General features: G+C 44.0%; 1 protein-coding gene across 1 annotated transcript in view; it reads right to left on the reverse strand.

Moving 5' to 3' along the window:
* UbcE2M (NEDD8-conjugating enzyme UbcE2M) overlaps positions 1-12,500 on the reverse strand; it is a 30,030-nt gene that overhangs the window by 16,903 nt on the left and 627 nt on the right. The window lies entirely within an intron of this gene.

Genomic DNA, 12,500 nt, shown 5'->3' on the forward strand with positions numbered 1-12,500 from the left:
ATCTGCATTGTTTTGTTTGCTATAGTTTTGTCATAATTTAAGTATCCTCACTTTTTGTGGACTCGTTATGATTTACTGGTATCTGACCTTGAAAATAGATTTTTTTTTTTTTTGTTTTAGATGATAAAACATTTATGAGGCCTATATTTTTTCTTAACCTTTCCACATTTTTAACCTATTTGCACCAAATAACGTGCAATCATGTCATGGGAACTTTATTGGGGGTGGCCCAGGAAATGTGTCATTTGGAAAAATAACCAAAATCCATTGCTTGAGAGGGACGGCAGCCAAATGAATGTGAGAGGCCTCACTTGAGAAGTATCAGCAATGATCTGATCAAATCCATGTTCACTTTTAATGTAAACCTTTAGTTTCCTAGTAAGCAACTCCACCCTAATCAACAGGCTAGGGGGACCCATGGGAAATCATGTGTTTTGGGTGGGTGAGGGGGGGACACATCCTATAAAGTGTTACTTAATGTAATAGAGAAATGTAAAATATAGTCTTCTTACAATGATTGTAATTGCTTCTGCACCTAACATCACCACAGTGAAAAGGTCATTAACCCAATTGAGCCAGTTGATGTCCTATCACATGGTCGGAAAATATCCCCGGACCTGGGTGACATCCTTAGACATTGTGCATTTTCTCGCCTAGTTCCGGGCGGGGCAGTTGTGACGTGTTGAAGCGTCAGCAATAGATCGCTAGATTGTTCTTAAATATAATCATTCTTCATAATTTCTTAGACAGTTACTTTAGTTTAGGTGTTTGAATGTTATAAAAAATTATATAACAAAAAAAAAAAATAAATAAAAGAAAGTAAAAAATTACCAATGTAATACTACTCCTAATTTGTCAATTACCCTTGATATCACATCACATCATGTCACAAAGTACATGTACATACTCATATGTACATGTATGATTTATATTGTTGTTCTTTGTGTGTTGGTCAGAGAAGTCAAACAAAAATGGAAGCCAGACAGGACCCTCCAACCCTACTGGCCCCACTGGCAAAACTCCAGCGTCGGTTTGGAGAACAGGCAAACGACCTCGGACAGCTTCGGACTCGGAGGGCGAGTCTGCAGCCCCAAGTCGGTTCCCCCAGTTTAGGGTTCCCCCTAAACCGGAAGCATTTGACAATGCCTACCAGATGGTACTCTGGAAACCCAGAGACAGTGCCGTCTGACAATTAGAATTGCCAGAGACAATGGCATGATAATCGTTCCAAAGGACCAAGCCACCCCCACCTCCCTCCAGAAGACTGACAAGCTCCTGGATGGGCGGAAGGTGAGCCTGTCGGCTCTGACTCCCGAAGAGAGGAAGTCCAAGATGGTGCTCTGATGTATGACCTTGAGGTCATCACTGCTCATTCTAAGGTGGTGGGAGCTTCTCGACTTTCGAAAGGGAAGCACCCAACCAGGCAAGTCCTGGTCACTTTGGTGGGAGCTCCAGTTGCGTCCTTGGATCTTGGCAACTGGGACTCTTACAGACTCAGGACATACGTCCCAGGCCCACTCCGATGCTTCACGTGCCAGAAGTACGGACACCACAAGGCCACTTACTCTGCAAAGCCGAAATGTGGTGTCTGTAGTCAGGAACACAGAACAGAGGTGTGCCTCAAAGCACACAAAGATGGCAAGCGAGACATCACTGCCAAGTGCCCAAACTGCCATAAAAACCACCACGCCTGGAGCCTCGGATGTTCTGTCAGAAAGGAAGAAGCTCTTTGGCAGCAAGAGATCGTTGCAAAACGACCAGACTTTGTTCCCGCCCCTCTAGGCACTCATGTCTGGGGGCAGAACAAAGAGGTAAGGCCCCCCCCCCCCCCTCCTAAGAGAAAGGAAGCACCGCCCAAAGTGAAACCAGCACCGGACGCCTCCAACACAAAAGACTTTCCAGCGCTGGTGGATGTTCCAAGACGGAAAGAGACCCGGAAGGGGTCTGGGAACACCTCAAAGGCTACCCCAAGAGCGGAGAGACCGACTCTGTTCACAGAGAAGGACTTGACGCTCCTGCTGAAGACAGTCGTCACAGCAGTTGCGACGGCATTGGAAAGGCCCAGCGAGGAGATGGAGAAGGCAGTCGAGGTAGCCATGACGGCAATGACCCAGACCGTCGCTGCCCTGAAGGAAAAGGACATGAGGCCCAAGGCCACAACTCCCACTCCAACTCAGGGTGAGACTCCTTCCCCCACAAAGCCCCAGGGCAAGACCTGTCTCCCCGACAAACCTGTGGCCAAGACCACACTGGCAGAGCCTGCGCCCAAACCCCAAAGGGTGAGGAAGCCACTGCCACCCAAAAGGAAGGCCAAGGCGACCAGGAATACTCCACCTCCCAGGAGACCCAGCCCTTTCAACTCAACCTGTCCTGACGACAGTGACGAGTCAAGTGAGGAAATCACACTCAGTGTGGAACTCAACAAGGAGTTGTCAGACTCCGAAATGTCTGATGTTACCCACACTGGGGCGTCGGACACAGAGACCGAATACCTCGACGTCAATGACTTAGTGAACGCAGACAAGCACTATGGCCACTAACTTAAGCATACTGCAGTGGAACATCAACAGCTTCTCCCCTAGGGCCGCCCTTCTCCACGCCCTTCTCGTGCGATCTCGGAACACTGATGTTGTCATGCTCCAAGAGACGCTAACAGGGGAATCTGTACGCTCCTCGGGATATCACCCCTTTGTGCTACCGAGTACACAAGGTACCAGAGGCCTGATTACCCTAGTGAAGTCGACTATCCCCTGCTCCCTGATTGCCGATCCTGGGCAGTGTGGAGAAGGTGTCGAATCCCTTGCTGTTGAGATCCATTTGGCCGGGGGTCCTGTCAAGCTGTACAATGTATATAGTAGGCCAAACTGTAGGGGCTTAGACTGTACTGCTGCAGCACATGAGCTAATTCTCATAGGGGGGGGACTTTAATGCCCACCACCCCATACTGGCTCCCACTCAGAGACATGATGTGGCAGGCTGCCATATAGCCGAGGTGCTAGAGTCATGCCCAGAGATTGCTCTTCTCAACAGCCAGGAGCCTACGCACGTTGGCGGGGGGGGGTCCTTGACCTCACCTTTGTCACTGCGGCCCTGGTCGAGAGAATTAGTTGGTCTGTGGACAACACTGCCACAAGCGATCATTATGGGATAGTCACCACCATCTTGGATGCTGGCTCGGCACCCATGCCCCAACACAATCCTCGATGGAATGTGGAAAGAGCCAACTGGAAAGCCTTCCAGGAGGCTCTGGCCAAGTGCCTCAGAACCAGTGACTCCTCACTTAATGATAATGTGGATATACTTGAGGCCAAACTAGTAAATGCCATAGACGAGGCAGCCTCAGAAACCATCCCCAAAACTCGTCAGCGATCCGGGTGTTTCAAGGACGCCTGGTACTACAATGATGAGATTAAGGTGGTCAACCACAGAATGAATATGTGCAGAAGACACTTTCGCAGACAAAGAACTCCCGAGAACCACGCTCTTCTGAGAGAGGCTCTCAGGGATGCTCAGGAAACTGCTAAGAGGTTAAAGCAGGAAAAGTGGCTAGAGTGGTGTGTCCTTTGGCCACCAAACCTCCCTTTCAGAATTGTGGAACCGTATCAGACGGGCCACGAATCGCTCAGCCCCCAAAAAGACCCACCATGACCCGCGGCCGGAGGCGGAGAGACTGGCACTCGAGTTCTCTGCTAGAACAAGTAGCGTCGGTCTACCAGCAGAGCTGAGGGCATGCCAAGAAGAACTGCTCCCAGGCAGGCATGCCCTCATCAGAGAAAAGGCGGTCGAGCCTGATGATACAGATGCCATGTTCTTTCTGAGGGAATTATAGCGGACATACAAGACCAGTTCCCGGTCAGCCCCGGGTTGCGATGGGATCTCCCACCCCATCATTTCCCACCTAGGACATGACGGTGAGCTTGTACTTTTGCATCTCATCTACAAGTCCTGGGAAACTTCCTCACTGTCACAGGGCTGGAAGAGGGCTGATATAATTCCCGTCCCCAAACCAAAGGAGCCGGGACGGTACGGCCCCATCTCCCTGCTTAGCTGTCTGGGAAAGACGGCAGAGAAAATGGTACTGAATCGGCTCCAATGGAAGCTGGGACCTCCACACGAACACCTACACGGGTTCACAAGGGGCAAGAGCACTACCCACAGCATGACCACCTTATTGAGCACTGTCAGCAACAGCAGCACTATCATTGTCTTTCTTGACCTGGAGAAGGCTTTTGAACTGGCAAACCCGCTCGCCATTCAGGAGATCCTGATCCGCAAGGGAATCAAAGGCAGACTGCTTGCCTGGATTGGCGATTACTTTCGGAACAGAACTGCCAGAGTGAAGTTCCAAGGTCACCTTTCCAGGCATTTGCCTCTGGAGAATGGCACCCCTCAAGGAGGGGTCCTTAGCCCAGCTCTGTTCAACATCCTCATGTTAAACATTCTCGACATTTCACTCCCAGCGGGGTGCAAGATCATTTCATATGCAGATGATCTAGCAATTATCTCCACTGGGAGAAGAAATGTGAATCCAGTCAGAAAGGCCCAGCGTTGTCTGGACCTAATATCTGAGGAATGCTGCAGAGTCTGGCTTAAGATCTCAGCAGCCAAATCGAAGGCAATGGCGCTGAAACATGATGTCTGTGATCAAAGACTGCGAGTCCAAGGTCTAGAGCTTGAGTGGGTACACGTCTACCAATACTTGGGGGTATGGATCGATAAGAACCTCACCTTCCGCTCCGAGATCAAACATCTCTTAGACCGGACCAAGGCAAGGCTCTCTGTCATGAGAGCTCTGTCTGGGCGGCGCTTAGGGGCACGCTGTCTGTCCCATTGTGGACTACGCCTCCGTCGCCCTGATCACAGTCAAGCCTGGACTCAGGAAAAGGCTCGACATCATGCAAAACGAAGCCGCCAGGATTATTCTGGGTGCCCCTGGGTGGGCTAAGGTTACTAACCTCCTCTTGGAGGCCAAACTCTTTCCCCTGGACACCCAGATTGATCAGATGGTGGCCCAGTTCCTTGCCAATGTCTTACAGTCCCCACTGGACTTGCAGCTAAGACAGAGAGTGCAGCGTCGGCTTGCACAGAACCAAGAGCTCTTTGCTAACAACACCTGGCTGTCTCACACAACCAGAGTGCTGAAACGCTTTGAGCTCAAAGAGACACTACTGATTAAGGGCATGGACCTTCCCCACCCTGACTATGTCACAGCCCTGCCGTGGGCACGATCCTTGATAGAGTTCTCTGTCATGAGTCTCTCAAGAAGAACACATTACTCACCTCCTCTATTGAAGGCTGAGGCGGAGAGGAACATTACAGCAATCACGCCGCTGAATAGTAAAACCTACTTCACGGATGGTTCTGTAGACCCCATCACCCGCACTGCAGGCGCCGGTTTTGCAGCAAGGGGCATAGAGAAAGCTATGCGGGTATCTGACAATGCCTCCTTGCTCCAGGCAGAGGCAGTAGCTATTATGGGAGCCCTAGCCCATGCAGCCCAGACGGACGGGCATGTTGTCATACACACAGACTCTAGGGCCGCCATTGACAGCCTGCAACAGAGCACGCCCCTTGATAACGTTTACCTGGTAACCTCGATTCTCACCATTGCTCAGAGAATCCTGGATCAGGGAAGACGCATCATCATCAACTGGATCCCAAGCCATGTTGGTATTGAAGGGAATGACGTAGCTGACAGGTTAGCGGAGGAAGGCAGGAGGAAACCCTTGAGTGATCTTGTGGTGGATCTTAGCCGGGAACTGCTAAGGCGTAAAACGATGGTTGCAGGGCAGGTCGGTGCCCTGCAGCGACACAGAGAGGAAGCGAGAACCTCCCTCTCGGCCACAGGCTATGAGTCGCTGATACTCTCTCCCAGAATATCAAGGTGTGCTGAAGTCAGTCTGCACAGACTGAGAATAGGCTACCCTTGTGCGTGGCAAATCATCCCCACTATTGGGCAAGATGAGCGATGCTGTGAGTATTGTGGTGCGTCGGACGCCAAATTAGAGCACTACCTGATGGAACACACTCGCCTACAGGCAATCCGACCGCCACGGTAAAAGTTCAGTTATAGTGATCAGATGAGTCAGCACTTATAGCCAATAGAGACCGGGCTATCCCATCCACACAACCCGGGCGAAGTGACGTCTTCGCAAAATCTCTCTGAACTGAGCTGAATTGAATTCAGCGAGGATGATCAGATAAGATTAGATAAGATGAGTCAGCACTCATAGCTGGCAGAGGCCGGGCCGCCTTGTGCATATAGCCCGGGCGAAGCGACGTCTTCGCAAATCTGTCTGAACTGAACTGAACTGTGTTGGTAAAGAAAAAATTAAGTATAAAACAATTTTTTTGATGCCCTACTAAGAGACTGCTTACACTTTCCATTGGTATTTTCACATAGAAGTGAAGAATATAGGCAAAGTTCAATTAAATAACACTACAAAAGCATTGCTGTAACGTGTTTTTCGACTAAAATAACTCCTCTGAACATGGCAGAATTTTTATGCGCCTTTACATTGTAGACACATTTATGAAAACCATAAGAACAGTGTGGGTGAAAAATGCTATGAGAGGTTCAGCACCGCCCTGCGCAGCAAAGAAACACCCTGGCATGAAGCATCACATGGTTGTCATCTTCCTGCGTAAGCATGAGTAGGCGAAAATACATCCCGTTGTGAATGGGTTAAATATCTTTCCCATATATTTTGGCAGGATAGAGCTAAGACTGGTTCCTTATTTGGCAATAATTCTGCTGAGTGAGTTATTATCATATGACAACTGACTCTAAACTGCATCAAATAATCCAGTGTGTAAAGTCATGCACAAAAAGCACAAAACTGTCCTTACTCATGACTGGCTTGTCAATTCAGGGATAGTGTTTAATATGTGTACAAACAAAATGAATGAGCAGTACTTATAATTGCTCTTTTCCATACAAATGGACTTCCGGTAAAACAAAAATATTTTGTTTACAGTCAGGCAGTCTTGAACAATCGAGGTTTGATATCATTGCCCTACATGCTTTAGGAAATTTATATACATGCTTTAAAAAATTACATTTCCCAATATATAATTTATATACCTGCTTTTAATAAAATACATTTCCCAATAAACTGCTATAAAGAAAATTTTCAAATTAATTATATCAATATCACACAGAATATAGAAATCCAGTATCTAAAGACATAGGGAGTTACTATGAGTTCTTGCCATCATGGCTAGGGACATCTCAAAAAACACAGACTATGGCAAACTACAATAATAATGATAATAATAATAATAATAATAGTATTCATAATAACAATGATCATAATAATAATAATAATCACAATAATAATAAAATTAATAATAATAATAATAATGATAATAACAAAAATATTGAGACAAAAAAAATCTAATCAAGTATCTCCATCCAAAGTTTTCTTTCAAAACAGATATATGCATTTCTCTTCAGTGCTCATCAATTTTTTGTGTTTTTCCAAGGTCTGGCTTTACATACACTATTCATAAACGCATAACTCGATGTCAAAAGACTACAGTGCCTCAATGGTACAAAGAAGCACAGCTTACAGGTCTTATCACCGTATAAGAATCCAATCCAAGTTATATCCTGTCAAATATGTGCTGGAGATTGTGACCTTAGCTCAATGCTGTAGGGATGAAGGCCTCAATAATTGTTATGCACAACATAAGTTACACAGGTGAGTAATTTTAACAAAAGCACATATTTGACTTATTTTTTTCTTTTATAATAGAATTAAAACATCAGGAAGTAAGGAACCTATCATATATTAACCCACTCACGACGGGGGCATTCCAGCCTTGAATGTCACAATGCCGGGGCTTTCGAGCGCTTAGGCCTAAATCAATTAACCCATTCCCGACGGGGGAATTCTAGCCTTGAATGTCCAAATGCCGGGGCGTTCGAATTATTAGGCCTAATTCAATTGAATGGCTGGCACAATACTGTGCCGCCCGGCAACTGGGCTTTTGAATGTGCGGTACACATGCTGTACCACCCGTCCTGTGTGGGTTAAATGGCTGGTACAATATTGTGCCGCCCGGCCACTGGGCTTTTGAATGAGCGGTACAGAAGTGTACCACCCATCCAGAGAGGGTTAAGAATTTGTGTTACCCTTTCAAAAATCGTGACTTCTCATGGGTTTCATAAACACTGTTGAATAGGGGGGGGGGGAGCATCTAAATATTTTCCAGATATTACATGTAAGTTTGTCTACCTGTTTGCCAAGTTACCTATATTTCTTTATATACTAAGTGAATGTTATTAACAAATCTGGGGCTTTGTAACTACTGATTATATAAAGAGGAACCATTCTAAGTTGTATGTTGATAGCATATACGTGGTGGTGGTTGTCAGCCTTAGCGAAGGAGCAAATCCTTCAATAATACATTTCAGAAAGTTTTGAACTTGCTCTACTTGCTAGCTAATGTAACTGAGAAAATGTTCTACTTAATTGGTAACATAGTCTGCAGAAACTAAAATATTAATGATATTGGCTCCAGTAGCTGGTGAGGCCATGAAATGTACCAATGATATTGAAAGGTATCCCTGTAAATATTGGGTAATAATAAAACTTGTAACCATAGTAAACATTTAGTATAAAAATAAAACAAACTGATTCAATTATCACAGAAATTAAGACTCCTATAATCTCCTTTTAGTAATGTCATTCTAAGATAGTGTCAACTGATGGCTGATGGCAAAAATGTCATTTAGTGATTACTGCAGCAGGGACAAACAAACCTCTGTAACATAGATAGGGCTTGGACTGGTTCCTTACTTGGCAGTAAATTACCGAGAATGTCTACAAACTCAGTCTCATCACTGGAGGTATGGAGAGCTTCTTGTTGGTAACAAAAATCTAATTAATTCTAATTTTTTTTTTGTTTTTTGTTTTGTTTTGTTTTGTACAGTTTCACTTAAACTATTGCCAAAGGGGCACCTAACGACCTAACTGGTTGTCAAGGCAGGCAGTCTATGACACTAGTGGCACCAGCTAAAAATTAGAAGGACGGGAAAAGGGTTTTCTCTGCCCTCCGGGTAGCACAGACTAGCCCAAACAATATTTTTCCATAAATACATCATAAGATTAGATAAGATGAGTCAGCACTCGTAGCTGGCAGAGGCCGGGCCGCCTTGAGCATATAGCCCGGGCGAAGCGACGTCTTCGCATATCTGTCTGAACTGAACTGATAAAATGCGAGTTTAGGCTGAATTTGGAACCCTGTAGTTCTGGAGCTAGTGCCATTACAGTCATAATACTTTATGACTGTGCGTGCGCTTCAACTTTGAGCAGATCCCTATGTCACATTATGTATGCATTGACACTCGTATCTTAGGCCTAATCAGTGCCGACATGTATGTCTTGACACTCGATGCAATGGGTTAATGACAATATGGAAAATAGCATATGGAATTAATAAGCCAATAAATTCTAATAAACTCTTCACTTGACATTTCTTGCACTAATTAAAAAGAAAGAAGTTATTTGATATAGAAATATAATACCCACAGCAGCTCATTTGGCCTTCATCCTGCACTGATGAATAATCAACTCATGTATTTTTGTTTTACATGAAGCAAACTTGTTTGGAAATATGCTATCCATCAAAAAAATAAAATAAAATTCCAGACTGTTCAATATGTATATGCAAGGCAACAATGAGAACTAATCTTACATTGACAGGCTAATCATAATGATTTCACTTCTTTATTGTATGAGGCTATGAAGCTCACTTTTAGAGCCAGTATAGAGCTGGTTGTCTGATTGTAAAGCTATATTTTGTCTGAATATATGTGGAGGTGGTTTGCCAACCCTTTAGCCACAGTACCAATAAACACAGATGCAACCATGATAGCTGTGCACATGGTACACCACACAGGTTAGTAAACTGTAGATTAACCATATTGATATATTTTCTGAATAGAGGAGCATTACTAAATACCACAGAAAGTAGTATCACTGGATTACTTTTCCACTCTGCTACTCATATATGGTGGATATTACAAACAATAACCCCTCTTTACCCCACAATCTGGGCCCTTATAATAGTGAAGACTTTTATTCTGCACGGGTAATCAAATAATTTTTTTTTTGGTTTTACATGATGTGCATCCACTTGAAAATGAGCAATCTATTGGAAAAAAGAATTTCAGAATATTTGTTTTTTCTATAGACAACAATCAATGAGAGCTACCTTTATGTCGCCTAGCCAATCATAGCACTTTTATGTTCATGTGAATCCACGAGTTTGACAATCGGCAGAAGTTTTGAGTATTGCGCAAAATTTGTTGTATTGTAAAGACGTGTGTGTTTACTGTATTGGTTCTGGAACAGGATACATTGGCAACACAGGATACACATAGACAGTGTATTACTGAATAAGGAACCATTCCAAGCTTTATATATACATAATCCAAAATAAAAAATAAAATCAGAGTTCTATGAAAATGGTTGGTCCAGGGGCTCCCTCTTGGCTTGAGGTAACCTCAAAATTAGGTAAGGTTGGGATGGTCGTTGGGTTAGGATTTTGTCGACAAAAATATCTCAAAACAGTGCAAGCAGTTCCCCTAGAAATTGTTTCATGTCATGATGTAGGCATGGAGACAATTGAGATCACTGTGCACATAGTTCACCATGTAGTTAAGTAAATTGTGGAGAAACCACACTTTTTCATTGATTTTTTTTATTTTATAGTAGTTAGATATATGGTGAAAATACTGTATATCTGTAGCTCATGTCAGTGCAATAAATTCATATACTGCCAAGAAATTTCCCTGATCTACTCTGTGCCCTCCCCCTACTATCTGGCCCAGATTGTACAATATGCATGGGGGGGGGGGGGTTATTACAGATTACATCCACTATATGTGAGTAGTAGAGGGTGAGATGAATCTAACGATAACACATTTTTGGTACTTGATAGCTTAACCCATTGGAGCTGGTTGATGTGATGATCCATTTTGTGTTTTTTGTGTCAGACGCCCGGGCCAAGTTATGAGGGCAAGCTGCGAGCTCGGGTTGAGCGAGCGGGCAGCCCAGGCTCGTGGCTTGTGCATCTAAGAATCTCGAGGTGTTAGACTTATGCGTTCGAGAACCCCGGTATTGCGACCGTGCAAAGCTGGAACAGCACCAGCGTGAATGGGTTAAGAACTATTTGGGAAATTGACCACATCTTTAGAATTTCTATTTCAACCTATTCACTATAGGCTAATTATTTTCCTAATGCTGCTCCCACTGTGAAGATAACAAGCAGCCTCCACGTGCAAGATCTATCTCCCTGCGATGCCACGTTTCACACAGCATTTTCACATGTGTGTGAGGCATTCTTTTATTTTCTAATTTTTTTATGACAAGTCAAGAACAATGTGTCTATACAAATGCAATGGCAATAAGCAATATTATGTAAAACATGTATTTAGAGGGAGAGATCATAATGTGATAGGATGTCATCTGACCGGAGTGAAATATTTCCATGATGGATTGCATGACATCCATCGCAAAGCAGTTAAAGCCAACAAAAAATTACCATGTGAAAAGTGTTTTGTCACTTCCCCCTCCTAAAACCCTGAATTCACACAGGTTTCCTAAGACTGTTGGATAGGGTGGGTGGGTTACTAACTCAAAAAGTAAAGATTTGTGCAGAAAAAAAAATGGGCAGACAAAATAAATTATGCCTGTAAATATGTCATCATCTTAGTTGAAAATTTACTTGTCAATTACTATGAAAAAAACTGCAAGCCCACACTTGGGTGGGGCAATGCTGACACATAGGGCATCTGCATGCATGACACTGCTATCAATGTCTCCTTATCATAAGCTAGACCAGTGGTTCTCAATCTTTTTTCAGTGATGGCACCCTGAATTTATATAATCCTTTCTGTGGCACCCCTTTTTCACCATCACCCCTCCTCACATGAATTAACTTCTGATATAAAATTGTACCTGTTTGAATTACTTTAATTAATGATTTAAAATTATTATCCGTACTCAAACCCAAATTAACATATGATGTACTGTAGTACATGCCCAAACATAGAACTCGTCAGTGAAATTAGATTCAGAATATTAGATTAACTTAAGAGTTATAAAGTAGTAGTAGTAGTGTGCAAAAGGAAATATCTACCTATATTTTAGTAAAATATTAGAGCAAGTAACTTCCTACACCGACATTTAATTATAGGCAGACTGCTACAAACTGTTTTACAAATGTACCTTGAAACGATCTAGCCAAGACAAAATTCATGGCAATCTTGTGGCACCCCTAGGCGCTGTCCGTGGCACCCCAGGGTGCTGCGGCACCCAGTTTGAGAACCACTGAGCTAGACAGTCATAATTACACATGTGCGCATGAAACTTTTGCAAATTGTGCGCATGAGATCTTGTCGACAACTGCTACCTCGACAAGATTGGGAGTGTAACCCACATACAAATCAGGGATCTCCACTAAACTATTGGATAGATATTTCTTGGATG

This window comes from Penaeus japonicus, unplaced genomic scaffold, assembly GCF_977035675.1.
Source record: "Penaeus japonicus unplaced genomic scaffold, GWHDUDI00000001_assembly GWHDUDI00000031, whole genome shotgun sequence".
NCBI lineage: Eukaryota > Metazoa > Arthropoda > Malacostraca > Decapoda > Penaeidae > Penaeus > Penaeus japonicus.